The sequence below is a fragment of the Amia ocellicauda genome, chromosome 1 (assembly GCF_036373705.1).
Source record: "Amia ocellicauda isolate fAmiCal2 chromosome 1, fAmiCal2.hap1, whole genome shotgun sequence".
Classification (NCBI taxonomy): domain Eukaryota; kingdom Metazoa; phylum Chordata; class Actinopteri; order Amiiformes; family Amiidae; genus Amia; species Amia ocellicauda.
Genome location: NC_089850.1, coordinates 36,947,754 through 36,964,520, shown reverse-complemented (window position 1 = coordinate 36,964,520; position 16,767 = coordinate 36,947,754). Strand labels below are relative to the sequence as shown.

Sequence of the window (16,767 nt, the reverse complement as noted above, 5' to 3'; positions counted from 1 at the left end):
GAGTCTTCATGCTGATGGGGAGTGCTGGGATTTCTCTCCGGGCTGAAGACTGCAGCCTGCTGTCTTTGGGATTTGGCATGTTTTAGTGGAAAGGTAGTCTGCAATGAAGGGAGCTGTCATTTGTCAACAAGGAACTTTGGCAGCTCCCTGTTTCCATGGGAACTGTCTGTTGCTGGGGAATGGTTTTGCATCACAAGGCTCTGAAACTGATGCCAAATCTCCACACAGGTTTCTTTACATAATTTCATTCACATTAGTTTCAGCAAGAAAGTGTTTTTTTGTATTTTGTTTATTTACTCGTGCATTCATTCATTATTGTTCACTGGACCTTATATGTTGTCTCTGTTGAATAGTAGTTGTAGTTGTCCTTTCTATTGAATTTAAGTTTAAATACAAGCATCCTGTTCCTGAGTCTGGGTGTAATGATATTGTTAAAATTCTGAATCTTTTAAATGGCCATTTAATCCTAACATGAATCTACACTGGCTCTAGTTCACATCCTTGGTGTGACAGGATACTGACTATAGCAGTATTTTATCAGTCCTTGGCAAAACTCTCCTTCCTTCTGTTCTGCCTCTAATTATGAGTTGCAGTTCAGTGTTATCACACCTGTTAATGAGCAGTCCCTTTATTTTGTCATCAGTCAGTTCCTCCAATGGCCATAGTCATGGGACATTCTTCCTGATCTAACTCTGTTTCTTGTTTGCTGTACAGTAGTAGAGAAAGGGAAGAAGGAAGACAATCTGACACAGAGACTGGAAAGGTTCTATATATCTTACTTATACACTATAGCCACAGGTATAGAGCAATAATTCTAAGAACTGTGCATGTTCCCCTTTAAGAAATCCAGTTCTGGGGTCATACACTTCATTGACTTTGCTCTCCAGTTTGTTTTGTCTCTTCTAATTAATTCCAAAACAATGGCAGGTACACTTGATCTACTAGGGATGTCATCATGCCCTATACAATGTAGTTATAGTTTAAAATACAATTACAAAATGACATCCATACATAAATATAAATATATATTATGGAAACATCTGCAACATGATAAAAATATATCACTTTTTTAGAATACATTAATGTGTTTAATAAAATATGATAGAATGCATTTTAAATTTATGTATAGTACATAAGGAACATTTATTCTGTTAGTTAGTACTGGGGCTCTGACTATTGTCCGAATAGTCAGAACACCAGCCATAGAAAGCACCAAAATATGAAACTAGACCCAAACCTCCCTTCATCCGATGTATCAGTTTTTACAAGCGGAAATGCAACAACAATAGAATTAAGTAGAGCAATTTAAAATGCACAAATACCCAGTTACAAGGTTTAGAGGTATATGAAAACAAACCATAATTTTGGCTGCCCAGTTAGCCAATAGCATTGTCCAGAATTCCCCAGAAACAAAAATTAAACCAACCACCTGGCTGCAAGGAGACAGCTGATCCATGTTTACTGACTGTCCAGGAGCTGTTATCAGTATCACAGGTGTGCCACCACTGAGAGATCTGAGATCTGAGAGTCATATCTCCTTCTCTGTAAACTGATAAAGTTCATATATAGATTGTCTTAATTTATTTTATATTAAAAACCCTACATGGTTCCATGGCTGAGTTGGCTTTAATCACCACTTAATAACCATGTTCTGTTCTTTTCCTGGCTCTTAACCTTTCCTGTACGACAGCTAACACTGTTTTAAAACACAAGGAACAAAGATTTACAGATTCTAGCACTGGGGAGCGGGCTGCACAATATCCTGCTCAGCCAAGAACAATCGCAATGAGTGAGACGTAAGTAATCAAAACTGACAAGCAGAAAAGTAGGTAAATCAGGTTATTGTTCCTATGTCAAATGCACTTAAAAGGCAAGTATTATGTTAATAAACTGTAATTATATATAATAAAGAATATATTACACTATTACATGATACATTCTGCAATCTCTAAGTCACTGCCAAGAATTTGGGTGAAAAAAATCTGAAATAATAGAGATATTTAACACTTTTCTGTATGTGTGATACAATTTGTATAACAACTGCCTAAATATTCCTATAAAATATGTATTTAGCAAACACAAAAAGTCAAATTATCTAGGAGATAAATATGAAAATGTATCAAAATATATGTTTATATTTGGGAAATCTGTTTTTTACCATTTCATAGGACAATGTATGCCAGTGCTGATTTCTGTGGTTTCAGTAGTTTAAATTAAATAATAATAATACAAATAATAATTCATTTCAGCTGGTATATATTATCTTACTTTTATGGGACAGAGAATTATGATTACTATAATTCACCTATCTGAGAGTGCAGATACTGAGTTCTGGGAGCATACAAAAAAGAAAGGAAAAAAAAGTTTTAAAAATATACTGTTCCAGAGGGTAAAAAAATTATGAATAAGGCATTTTATCAATTTTTTTTCTTATGTTCTTATCAACAAATACATATATACTCAGCAAAAAAAAGAAATGTCCTCTCACTTTCAACTTTCACTTTCATTTTCAGCAAACTTAACATGTGTAAATATTTGTATGAACATAAAAAGATTCAACAACTAAGACATAAACTGAACAAGTTTCACAGACATGTGACTAACAGAAATGGAATAATGTGTCCCTGAACAAAGGGGGGGTCAAAATCAAAAGTCACAGTCCGTATCTGGTGTGGCCACCAGCTGCATTATGTACTGTAGTGCATCTCCTCCTCATGGAGTGCGCCAGATTTGCCAGTTCTTGCTGTGAGATGTTACCCCACTCTTCCACCAAGACACTTGCAAGTTCCTGGACATTTCTGGGGGGAATGGCCCTAGCCCTCACCCTCCGATCCAACAGGTCCCAGACGTGCTCAATGGGATTGAGATCCGAGCTCTTCGCTGGCCTTGGCAAAACACTGACATTCCCGTCTTGCAGGAAATCACGTCCAGCGAAGGCGGGTTTGTGCCCATAGGCGACGTTGTTGCCGGTAATGTCTGGTAAGGACCTGCCTTACAACAGGCCTACAAGCCCTCAGTCCAGCCTCTCTCAGCCTATTGCAGACAGTCTGAGCGTTGATGGAGGGATTGTGCGTTCCTGGTGTAACTCGGGCAGTTGTTGTTGTCATCCTGTACCTGTCCCACAGGTGTGATATTCGGATGTACCGATCCTGTGCAGGTGATGTTACACGTGGTCTGCCACTGCGAGGACGATCTGCTGTCCTTCCTGTCTCCCTGTAGCACTGTCTTAGGCGTCTCACAGTACGGACAATTGCAATTTATTGCTCTAGCCACATCTGCAGTCCTCATGCCTCCTTGCAGCATGCCTAAGGCACGTTCACGCAGATGAGCAGGGACCCTGGGCATCTTTCTTTTGGTGTTTTTCACAATCAGTAGAAAAGTCTCTTTAGTGTCCAAAGTTTTTATAACTGTGACCTTAATTGCCTACCGTCTGTAAGCTGTGAGTGTCTTAAAGACTGTTCCATAGGTGCATGTTCATTAAGTAAACCCTTTACAATAAAGATCTGTAAAATTATTTGGATTTTTACAAAATTATATGCGTGTGTGTGTTTATTTACTTTGCTCTTTGCATATTAGATAAGTTAAATGTAGATTTTTAGTGTTGTGTGATTTAGTTGAGGGCTTTATTTTATCTTCATTGCATGTGCCAGGAGGCATTATTTTGGATAAACATTCACATTTCTTAACTTATCATTACAAAGACACCCTCTTAACTAAGCATGTGACACTGTAGTGGTTGAAGTCTACTCCCCTGATTGTTGATTAAACATAAAATAAGAAACCTACCACAACAGTTGCTAAGAAGTATCCACTTCAGGCATGTGTACAGTATCAGCAAAAAATCTTAATCTCTCCTCAACTTCTCAAGACAGTGTGAATCTGCCACTGATACACATGCTTTCAATTTCTCTATATCATCACCATCAGCCCATATCGATCCACTGCTGGATGAAAGCCATCCCAAGATGTTTCCACTTGCTTCGATCTACAGTTTCTCTTTTCCATGTCATGCCTGCAAAGTGTATGACTTAATCTCCCAATCTTTTATGTGCTCATCTTCTAGGTCTTTTCTCATCTCTTGGGATCCATTCAATAGTTTAATTTGTTGTTCTTTGGTCTGTTCTTTTTGCAATGTGTCTCACCCATTGCCATTTTATTTTTTTTCTCTCAATTATGTCACATATTTTGTTTTGTTCTCAGATGAATCTCTTTTTCTATCTCACGTCAGGAGAAACGAAACTGAAACTAATTTCCTTCCTCTTAGTCTCAGTGATTCTAAGACTGTCAGTTTGTTCTGCACACATCCAGAGGACTTCTACCTTTCACTGCCAGATTTTCTACTTCTAACAGCTTCTGAACACGTAAGGAATATATATTTCTATCATTTTTGTTTTGTTTTGTAATGAATAAAACATAATCATAGACAAAAAGTGATGCAGATGTTTTACTATATGTACAGCAGTAAGATCAGTATATATGAGTGATATTATGAGCCAGAATCAGCTCTCCATCAACCTCTATTCATGTTATTTTTACGTTAAAAGTTGTATCTATAGTTTCTAAATGTGTTCACATCCGTTGCTTATAAGATGGAAAAAGCAATTTTTTTGTTAGACTGTTTAAAAAAACCTTTGGCTCCTGTACCAGGAAGAGCTAGAGTGCGTGACGTGGCGGATGACAGACAGGGAAAGCGATGTTACTGAGTAAAATTCACCCCCACAGTCCCCCACATCAGATACAGGAGAGCAATACACATTTTTTTATTTTATTGTATTAGTTTAATATGCGGTGGCATGATAGGCTGATAATTAGCTCATGCACCTTCGCTCAAATTAATAATAGTGCTTAATTATCATGCACGGCAAAGAATAGTATAATAATAATAATAATAATAATAATAATAATAATGATAATAATTTAGTATATACTTTGTATGTATTTCATTATTATTAATTATAATATTTCCTTTGTTCGTATGCAGACACTAATAGGTTCAAGTAGTTTACTGTATTAAGTACAGAAATGATTTTGGGGGCATTTTTCTAAATTCTTCTAAATTAGAGAAAGCGAGCCTCAGAACGGTTACAATGCACTTACAAATATGACATTGTGTTGGGGGGTCACCACTTTGGGGGTCGCAAAGTGCGGTCCGGGGGAAGAGGGGGGTGTCGAGGAATTGCCACACGGGAGTCAAGCGCCCCATCAAACAAAAAAATGATCCGGCCCTTCTGGCAATGCTACCGACAGTACTTTAAAAGTGAATTCTGAAAAAAGTAAAAAATGATGACACCCCACCTTTAACCTTTCTTAACACTGTTTAGTACACAAGAAACAAACACAAATTTTCTCACTTTTTCTTTCACAGATTCTGTACAATATCCTGCTCAGCCAAGAACAATCGCAATGAGTGAGACGTAAGTATTCAAAACTGACAAGCAGAAAAGTAGGTAAATTGGGTCATATATCAAATGCACTTAAAAGTATTATGTTAATAAACTGATTTTTTTTTTAATAATTTAGGTTATATTACGCTATTACATGATACATTCTGCAATTTCTAAGTCACTGCCAAGGATACTGGTGAAAAAAATCTTTGGAGTGTTCTATATTTGTGATGCAACGTTTATAACAAGTGCCTAAATATTGCTATAAAATATATGTTTAGCAAGCACACAAATTCAAATTATCCATCCATCCATTTTCAAAACTGCTTATCCTGGCGAGGGTTGCAGAGCCGATCCTGGCAGGCATAGGGCACAAGGCAGGAATACACCCAGGATGGGATGCCAGTCCATTCTTGACAACAGGGAAAACATGCAAACTCCACACAGACAGGCACCCCGAGCTGGGACTCAAATCCAGGACCCCTGGAGCTGTGAGGCAGCAGCGTTAACCACCCCAAGGTCAAATTATCTAAGAGTTAAATATAAAAATGTATCAAAACAGTTTATATTCGGGAAATGTTTCTTTCAATTTCATGTTATATAACAAGATTTACTTGTACTGATGTCTGTGGTTTCAGTAGTTTAAATAAAACAATACAAAAAATATTATTAATTTCAGCTTGTATATATTCTCTTACTCATAAGAAGAAGAACATAAGAAAGTTTACAAATGAGAGGAGGCCATTTGACCCATCGTGCTCGTTTGGTTTCCATTAATATCTGAGTGATCCAAGGATCCTATCCAGTCTGATTTTAAATGTTCCGAAATGTTCAGCTTCTACCACATCGCTGAGGAGTTTGTTCAGATTGTTACAACTCTCTGTGTGAAGAAGTGTCTCTTGTTTTCCATTTTTAATGCCTTGAAGCCCAATTTCCATTTGTGTCCCCGGGTTCGTCTGTCCCTGCTGATCTGGAAAAGCTCCTCTGGTTTGATGTGGTCGATGCCTTTCATGATTTTGAAGACTTGAATCAAGTCCCCACGTAGTCTCCTCTGTTCCAGGGTGAAAAGGTTCAGTTCCTCAGTCTCTCAGTAGGACATTCCCTTCAGACCTGGAATAAGTCTGGTTGCTCTCCTCTGAACTGCCTCTAGAGCTGCGATATCTTTCTTGAAGTGTGGAGCCCAGAACTGTACACAGTATCCAGATGAGCTCTAACTAGTGCATTGTACAGTCTGAACATTACTGCCCTTGTTCTCAATTCTACACATTTGACAATATGCCCTAACACTGTTTGCCTTTTTTATTGCTTCCCCACATTGTTTGGATGGAGAAAGTGAGGAGTCCACATAGACTCCTAGGTCTTTCTCATACATTACTTCATCTAGTTCTATTCCTCCCATAGTGTAATTATAGTGGACATTTTTGTTACCTGCATGTAATACCTTGCGCTTGTCCACATTGAATTTCATCTGACAGGTGTCGGCCCACAGCTGAATATTATCTAAGTCCCTTTGAATAACCTGTGCTGCCGAGATTGTATCTGCTGAGCCACCTATTGTATTATCATCTGCAAATTTGACAAGTTTGCTAACTATCCCAGAGTCCAGATCATTAATATAGATTAGAAAAAGCAAAGGCCCTAATACTGATCCCTGTGGAACTCCACTAACAACCTCACTCCAGTTAGAAGCGACTCCTCTAATCAACACCCTCTGTTTCCTACACATCAACCAGTTCATAATCCATCTACTTACATTACCCTGAATGCTACAGCTTCCAATTTGAGGATCAATCTTTGGTGTGGAACCTTATCAAAAGCTTTTTATTAAAATCTTAGTATATCATATCATATGCTTTCACATGATCTACAGCTGCAGTTGTGTGTTAGAAAAATTCCAATAAATTAGTAAGACATGATCTGTCTCATCTAAACCCATGTTGACTATCTCCAAGAATATGGTTTTCATTAAGATGCTCCTCTATTTTCTCTCTAACCATCTTTTCCAACATTTTACAGGTGATGCAGGTGAGACTGATTGGTCTGTAATTTCCTGGCTCAGTTTTTTCCCCTTTCTTGTGGATTGGTATGACATTTGCTGTCTTCTAGTCAGTTGGCACATCCCACAAGTGTCTTCTGGAATATTTTATTTAGCAGCCTATAAATAATTTCCCTCATTTATATAAGTACTGTTGGAAAGATCCCATCTGGCCCAGGTGATTTGTTTGTTTTTAATTCTGCTAGTCCCTTTAGTACCTCCTCCTCATTTATCCTGATCTCTCTTAGGGTTTGACTGGACTGGTTGTTAACATGTGGCATGTTATCCATTTTTTCTTTTGTAAAAACCTCTGTGAAATACTCATTTAGAACATTTGCCACATCTTGTTAGTTTTCTAAGATACTTAGATACTGTGATCACAGTTTGCCATTGGTTCTCTAACTAGTGTCCCTCTGACTCTATCTTGGTCATTTGAAAAGATCAAGTCAATGCATACACTCTCCCTGGTTGATTCTCTGACAAATTGAGTTAGAAAGCAGTCGTTTACCATCTCAACCATTTCTATTGCTGCTTCTGTAGTCCCAACTGGGCTTTCCCAGTCTAAGTTTGGGAAAGTTAAATCCCCCATCTTTCAACTTGTATTCATCCCCATCATTTTCTGTAAGCTATGTTTTGGTCACTCCTACAACATCATAGTCACACACCAGCACTGTGGCTTCTAGGTCTAACATCTTGTTCCTCATACTCCTGGCATTGAGGTACAAACATTTCAGGACTTTCCCTTTGTTTTCTTTCCTTAGTGGAACATCTCCCATTTTCAGAGCCCCCTGCCCCCCTGGTCCCTAGTTTAAAAGATTCTCAATTACTCTGCACATACGCTCTCCTAATGTAGGTTCTGCTCTTTAGTTTCTTTCCTAACTCTTTAAATTTGTCTTGCAGAACCTCTGCCCTGCCTTTTCCTATGTCATTGGTTCCAATGTGGACCATGACCAGTGGATTCCCCCTGGCTTTGGCCAGTAGCCTGTCTACTAGTTTAGGGAGATCTGCAACCTGAGCACCAGGCAGGCAACGTTACCATGTGGGTCTCCTTATCACTAGAACACACTGTATGATCTACACCTCTAAGAATTGAGTCTCCTACTATAACTACCTCTTCTTCTGAGGGGGAGTGTGCACCGTGGTGGTCTGAAACTAGTCAAACAACAAGATGGCTGCCTCTCACCAAATACATACCCTTATGGGATGAAGAATTATGATTACTATAATTCATGTTTGTGTAAGTGCAATACCTATCTGAGTGAGCAGATTGAGGGCACCGAGTTCTGGGAACATTTATTTTTGTTTACCATTGCATGTTCTTATCAAAATATATATATATACACTCACCTAAAGGATTATTAGGAACACCTGTTCAATTTCTCATTAATGCAATTATCTAACCAACCAATCACATGGCAGTTGCTTCAATGCATTTAGGGGTGTGGTCCTGGTCAAGACAATCTCCTGAACTCCAAACTGAATGTCTGAATGGGAAAGAAAGGTGATTTAAGCAATTTTGAGCGTGGCATGGTTGTTGGTGCCAGATGGGCCGGTCTGAGTATTTCACAATCTGCTCAGTTACTGGGATTTTCACACACAACCATTTCTAGGGTTTACAAAGAATGGTGTGAAAAGGGAACAACATCCAGTATGCGGCAGTCCTGTGGGCGAAAATGCCTTGTTGATGCTAGAGGTCAGAGGAGAATGGGCCAACTGATTCAAGCTGATAGAAGAGCAACTTTGACTGAAATAACCACTCGTTACAACCGAGGTATGCAGCAAAGCATTTGTGAAGCCACAACACGTACAACCTTGAGGCGGATGGGCTACAACAGCAGAAGACCCCACCGGGTACCACTCATCTCCACTACAAATAGGAAAAAGAGGCTACAATTTGCACAAGCTCACCAAAATTGGACAGTTGAAGACTGGAAAAATGTTGCCTGGTCTGATGAGTCTCGATTTCTGTTGAGACATTCAGATGGTAGAGTCAGAATTTGGCATAAACTGAATGAGAACATGGATCCATCATGCCTTGTTACCACTGTGCAGGCTGGTGGTGGTGGTGTAATGGTGTGGGGGATGTTTTCTTGGCACACTTTAGGCCCCTTAGTGCCAATTGGGCATCGTTTAAATGCCACGGCCTACCTGAGCATTGTTTCTGACCATGTCCATCCCTTTATGACCACCATGTACCCATCCTCTGATGGCTACTTCCAGCAGGATAATGCACCATGTCACAAAGGTGGAATCATTTCAAATTGGTTTCTTGAACATGACAATGAGTTCACTGTACTAAACTGGCCCCCACAGTCACCAGATCTCAACCCAATAGAGCATCTTTGGGATGTGGTGGAATGGGAGCTTCGTGCCCTGGATGTGCATCCCACAAATCTCCATCAACTGCAAGATGCTATCCTATCAATATGGGCCAACATTTCTAAAGAATGCTTTCAGCACCTTGTTGAATCAATGCCACGTAGAATTAAGGCAGTTCTGAAGGCGAAAGGGGGTCAAACACAGTATTAGTATGGTGTTCCTAATAATCCTTTAGGTGAGTGTATATATATATATATATATATATATATATATATATATATATATATATAATTTGCTTTTGACCAATTAAAATGGTTATGGTAGAAAAAAGTATGTAACAAAGTTTAACCAAAATAAAATAAAAGCAAAATATGAGTACAGAGAATGCATGCTTGCTGTGCATATCAATATAAAGGTCTGAACTATATTATAGTTTCTTGGGTGTGAAGTAATATTGTCAAGCTGTGTTTTTTGTCTCCAAGGTAGACATATCTTCTGACTTCAAATATCTTTTTATCTACTTATTACCTTATCCTCAACCTCACATTTTAACTATGAGTTCATGTTTTTTGGTTTCTAAAGTCGAAAAAAAACAACAGTGAAAAACTCTGCTAGTGGGAGGGAACTTCAGGAGAAATGAAACTGAAACTAAACTGAACCCTTCCTCTTAGTTTAGTGGTTTCAAGACTCTGTCACTTGGTTTGTTCTGCACTCACCCAGAGGATGCAACATTTTCCTGCAAGATTTTCCACTTCTAACAGCATCTAAACACGTAAGGAATATATATATATATACACTCACCTAAAGGATTATTAGGAACACCTGTTCAATTAGTTCAATATATAATTTGTTTTTGACCAATTAAAATGGTTATGGTAGAAAAAAGTATGTAACAAAGTTTAACCAAAATAAAATAAAATCAAAATATGAGTACAGAGAATGCATGCTTGCTGTGCATATCAATATAAAGGTCTGAACTATATTATAGTTTCTTGGGTGTGAAGTAATATTGTCAAGCTGTGTTTTTTGTCTCCAAGGTAGACATATCTTCTGACTTCAAATATCTTTTTATCTACATATTACCTTATCCTCAACCTCACATTTTAACTATGAGTTCATGTTTTTTGGTTTCTAACATTTAGATTTGACCAGTCGAAAAAAAACAACAGTGAAAAACTCTGCTAGTGGGAGGGAACTTCAGGAGAAATGAAACTGAAACTAAACTGAACCCTTCCTCTTAGTTTAGTGGTTTCAAGACTCTGTCACTTGGTTTGTTCTGCACTCACCCAGAGGATGCAACATTTTCCTGCAAGATTTTCCACTTCTAACAGCATCTAAACACGTAAGGAATATATATATATATATATATATATATATATTTATTAAATAATAATGACTACAGAGATCACACATGTGCTGTGACTATCAATATAAAGATTTGAACTATATTATCATTACTTGGGTGTGAAGTCTAATATTGTCAAGAAATTTTACATTTTCAGCTGGTTTCACAGATTTAAACTAAGTATAGACTTCCCAATGTTATTTTAGATAAGGAAGTTCAAGACTAGGGCTAATCTGGGCAAGTGATAAATCAGGCATTTTTGTTTTTTAAGATATACAGGGAAATAAAATGTCAAGGAAATGTGCCCTGAAATTTTTCTTGTTATAGATTGTATTTCACAACTGGTTACTTGTTTTTGATCTATTAAAAGCATGGGTATGTTTAAAATCATCACTTTTATGCAGAAGTAAAAAGATAAGAAAGTTAGAATGTGCATTCATATGCTTCTAACACAAACAGCTAAACATAATTTAAAATCAATCACTCAATGGTTCTTGTCTTTTCACTTCCAAGCCTTTTATTTGTATAGTGGCTTACCGAGGCCCTCTATAATTATTCTATTGAAAACTGAAGTGGAGCTGCTCTCTGATACTGTACCTCCAGGTCAGTAGTTCCCAACCCTGGTCCTGGACAAGTCCTGTGTCTGTGGTTTTCATTACAACCAAACTCATCACTGAACTCTTAATTGAACTAATAATTGCCTGGTCTTCAACCTTATTGATTGTTTTCAGCTCTTAAACAGGTGGATATCTTTTTGGTAAGCAGGTGACAACAGGGCTTCAATATAAGGCAGCAGACACAGGAGTCCTGCAGGACCAGGGTTGGAAACCCTCCAAATATCACAGAACAGAAGATAATTTATTACTAATTTTGTGGAGAGGATCTGTGTATTATTCAGGCATGGAAACTGTGGAATTCTCCTTCACATATTATATCTCAAATCGCCAACCTGCGACTAAGGTAGGGTATAAACCATGCAAAACCAAGCAAAACGTCGTCAAAAAACTTTCCCACTTCGGTTATCTGAAAAAGAGAATACTATCCAGAGCCAAGCAGTGAGGGAAACCATCAACTGGACTTGAGAAGCCAGATTTGAGCCTACATGTTGGCGAAATTGCAAGCTGAGCACAAATGAATTGCAACAGCAGCATGAAGAGGCAGGGAACCAACAGAGGCCGGCACACCACCAGTCTCAACCAGGAGCAGAGTCTATAAGGCCATGCTTAACTGGGAAAGGAATAACAACAACGTCTGTGCCACGCCCTGCAAGCCAGAGCGGGGGGTAGTGAAATTGCAGGGAATAGCTAATTTGTATTATTTGCAGCACCCAGGTAATATCAAAACAGATAGAAGTAGAAAAGGCTTTTGTCTCACAAGTACAGAAGTCACAATCCCAGTGAACAGCAAAAGAGACAGGATGTCTGTCCTGAGTGACAATGTGCAGTGGCCTATTGGCAGCTTTGTTAGAAACATTGTTCATGAGTTCCCGCTGCAATGTGTAATGTCCCATCCCCCTTTGGGTATTATTTTCAAATTGAAGGATAACTATGTGCTACTCCAGAAACACGAGAATACATTGGGAATCTCAAAATCTAATTATAATCCCAGCTCTTGCTTCTCAAATACTGTAGGTAAGATAAAGCCAATCTTGAGTATAAACATCAAATAAAGTGTCTGCATTGTCTGAGATTCTCTGAACCTCATATCTTGGTTTCAGAAGTTAAACCTGTGTTATTTTTTCAACAGATTGAATCTGATATCTACTATCAATACAGGAAATTGCACATTACCTGACCAGCGAGTTACAATGCAAACACAGTAAGTGACTGCAGAACTACAGATTTACTGTGATTTAATAAGACGTGATATTACTGATATCACACCTATGATAGGTAATTCTCAAAAATGTGTTACTTGATTGTTCAACTACCTTGTAAAGTTCAGGAATATCAATATACTTACCTTAGCAGGAGAGACAATATAATTAATACCATGAATAAAATAGCAGAAATAGTACAATCTGAAAAATGTTTATTCAGACTTCAGACTTAATATGTTGAAAAACTGGGTAACATTTTTTAAAAGTGGAAAATCCAAACGAAAATGTGTACATGTTGAAAAATATTTTAGAGAACAGTTTTAATTATAATATTGTGAACAATCTCATAATAAGTTCAAACCAGGGTAACATATTTTGTTCCATGTTTTCTTGTCTTTTTAGAATTATCTATGGAGACTCCAAACTTTCTTCAGAATACATAAAGTTATCAAAGCTGAACCTACAAATAAAAAAAAAATTGGATCCAGTTCTGAGAATGAATCTAGATTACGCTCTGGATGTCTTTCGCTACATGCCTGAAGCAAATGTCAAAGAAGCTTCACTTCTTGTCACTGGTGAAAATATACTTGTGAAGTTTAAGCAACCATATAAAATATATACGTTACATTTTACTATAAGCTCAGATGGTCGAGGCCCTCAACTGCACCAGAAAATTAACTGTGGTGACACAATTTCGGTCTCTAGCATAAACAACATGTACTTCGCAGGACACCAATGCCAAAATGATTTTGATCCTTGCATACACCAAGCCCGCAGAGCTCTGTCTGGAAAAGGGCAAATAAATACAGTGCTGAATGTGATTTGTAATAGCCTGTCCTTGAGTTTCTGTACTTCCGTAACAGACATTGATGCAACGTTAATTACAGTGAAACCCCAGTGTCGGTTCAAGTGTGCAAAAAATTGGAATATTCAGAAGTTAATGGAGATAAGGAGCTGGTTAGAAAAGGAAAAGTCTGAAAACAAGGGTTTACTTGCATGTCTTGATTTCCTTCTGAAACATTACAGTGAACTCCATACAAATAAAATTTACAATAGTAAGATTATCCTTCAGAGTGAAGGTGAAACAGTGGAATTAAATCATGAGACAAATTATAATTGTTACAAAGAATTTGCCATTTTTAGTGATGGCAGTCAAATATATATGTATCCGTCAATATCTAGGGTTGTGGATTGTTTATGAAAAAGCTCGGAATACATGTCCCCGGAAAATGTTTTGTTCAATTATGTCATTAAGAGCTCAATTAGGGTGAAAAAATGTTGGCCATCCAGGACTGGATTTTGGCATTCCTACTGTAAAAGGAATATTGGAGTTTTTGTGTACATTTGGTTAGATCATATAGCTCAGTTTTTTTATTCTCAAATGTAAATATTTCATAATGTTACTTTGTAGTTGGTAAACTACTATTTTAATTGCTTAAACAAGGACAAAACATTTAGTGTAAACCTTTAGTATCGTAATTTGAGGTTTCATCCTAATGGATGTACATTTTGTTGTTGTTATAGTGGTGTAATACATTACAAATATTAATTCAAGTACATTTCTTTTTCATTGTTGTATAAAACAATATAAAATATATTAATGCAGATTTTCCACTGAATGTACAGAAAAATGTCTACAGAATTTAGACAAATTCCTGCAGATTCTGTGTGGGCCTAGTTATAGAACATTATATATCATAGTTACTTATGTTATGTGGATATATAGTATACAGTGTCACACTTTAAAAGACTCTAACCTGTACCCTTTCAATAAATATATGTGAATACTTTAACTTTGTTTATAATAAAATGCATTTATCTTCAATGTTTAAATGTTGTCCTATAATGTGAACTGTAAACATTGTTTTATTTATTTTAGTTTGTTATTGTGATTTCTCCTTAAATGCCATTTACATATATGCCAGAGAGACACAGTATTTTGTCCACACATAGCAGGTTGGTTTTAACTCCTTGGCTTTTTCAGTAGACCTGTGGCAGCTATCTCGGAGGATTGGAGAGGATGACTGACAAGGTACTGATGAGAAGTGATAGTTTATAAAGTGTAATAAGCATTTTCAAATTTGTGTTACAGTAGTTTTCTTTCAGAACTAAAACATATCACTCTTATTTTGATTAAACAGGGTGTAACACCTTCATCAGCAGTGTGCACGCAGTTATTTTTAAAAGCCTTGCAAACCGTCTTTCGCAGCACTGATGAGAGACTCCCGTGTGAGCCTGTGTCAAACTCCTTCCTTTCTGCGGCTCTGAGGAAAGACCTGAAGCTCCACGCTGGAGGGTCACGCGACACACCCTGTCTGCAGTCTAATTGCTTTGGCTAGGATTCAGGCAAGGCTCTCACAGGTCTTGAATCAAACTCTTGTTCCAGCCGAATGTGGAGCAGAGGAATGCACCTTTGGTGATTTGGTTTGAAGTGCACGCCATCCACGTGTCTTTGAAGAGCACAGTAAATCACTGCAGTTCAAAATAAATAAATAAAATAAGCCATCTCCCAAAACCCAGCACTGGCCCACTGGCTTATTTCTTTAAGTGATGTCCTGAGTTATACTGAGAAACATTAATCTAATTGACAGGGATGATACATCCAGGCAGTTAAAGCTGCAGGCTGTCGGGAGGTCAATGCAGAAGTAAATGTAACAGATAAACAAACTTCTGGGACAAGGACACATAACCCTGACCTGGAAGGAGTCAAAGAATGAATAAAAGCAATATAATCTCCCACCATTATATGAATGTACCCTAGCTCTGAGCTTCTGTACAACACTGTGAAATGAACACAGAGATAGCACAAGAGATGTGTGCACAGAACATCTGATGTCACAACAGAGGCCTTAAGTTTCAAAACTGCGTCCATGTTCTTAGGCTGACAGGTATGCAGACATGTAAAAGAGAATAAACAAGTAATAGAAATAAATAATTAATAGCTTCTTTACTTGGCAGGGGAATGATTATTAAAAAGTCCTGGACAACAGAATGTCTGTCCTTGGGTTTTTATTGTTACCGTTTTGTTTTAATTCCACACTACAATAGCATTAAACTGGAGCCAGCAGGAAGACTTGAAAACCCATTTGCGTAGACTCAAGGCAGATCTCGCACTCCCCCACCTATACAAAGAACTTTATTAACATAAAACTGGAGACTAGTACACATGGCCCTGTTCATTGGCAAGGTCCAGCAGGCCCTCCCAGCAGAGTCATTTCTCATTTCTCAGCCTGGAAGGCTGTCAGTGTTCACTGTGGTTGCTCAGTTTACTGCAGCCGAATACCCAGTTGAACTGGCCATATTGGGCTAGTTTTCACTCTGATGTTGCCAGTTATACATCTGCATCTGTGAACACACACCGTTTTTGTTGGTCATTGGCATTATTATTGTCCATGGACACAGATCCAACATCCTGGTCCAATTATGTCACTGCATTAGCTAACTGCTCTAAATTCATGATTTCATGGCTAGGATTCAACATAGCCAGCTATTTTGGTAATATAATATTTGAACGCTGCAGTAGGTAGATTATTTAGCACCTTTGTGAAGGCTACATTACATGTAACAACACTGTAGCAACAGACTTAATCGTTCACAACCACTTAGCCAAACAAAGTAACATCCAGACAATTTTAAATTGAGTATTTGCTGATTTTGTTATAATACATTAGTAACATGATACAGACGGACTCATTCAGAACTGGACGATAATAATTTGGTGCACTGATCCCCTCTTTATTTCATATGAATTCAGCAATCACTTGCTGCTAGTCACTAAGCCATAACACATGCCGTGTTATATGAAGACTGATCTGTTCTTCCTTCATATCAATCTTTAATCCATACACAGAGCTGTTCCACCATG

The 16,767-nt window shown here is 37.8% G+C and overlaps 1 long non-coding RNA gene across 6 annotated transcripts; it reads left to right on the top strand.

Moving 5' to 3' along the window:
• Window positions 1-4,229: 4,229 nt before the first annotated feature.
• LOC136749309 (uncharacterized) lies at window positions 4,230-15,421 on the top strand. Of its 6 annotated transcripts, none has more exons than XR_010816737.1 (7): window positions 4,231-4,361; window positions 5,366-5,414; window positions 5,733-8,458; window positions 10,415-10,510; window positions 10,881-11,080; window positions 12,830-12,901; window positions 13,305-14,727. It is a non-coding gene; the product is annotated as an uncharacterized LOC136749309 (long non-coding RNA). The 6 variants fall into 6 exon arrangements; XR_010816739.1 differs by having other exon boundaries at window positions 4,253-4,361; window positions 8,320-8,458; XR_010816735.1 differs by having other exon boundaries at window positions 4,230-4,361; window positions 5,366-8,458.
• Window positions 15,422-16,767: the final 1,346 nt, after the last annotated feature.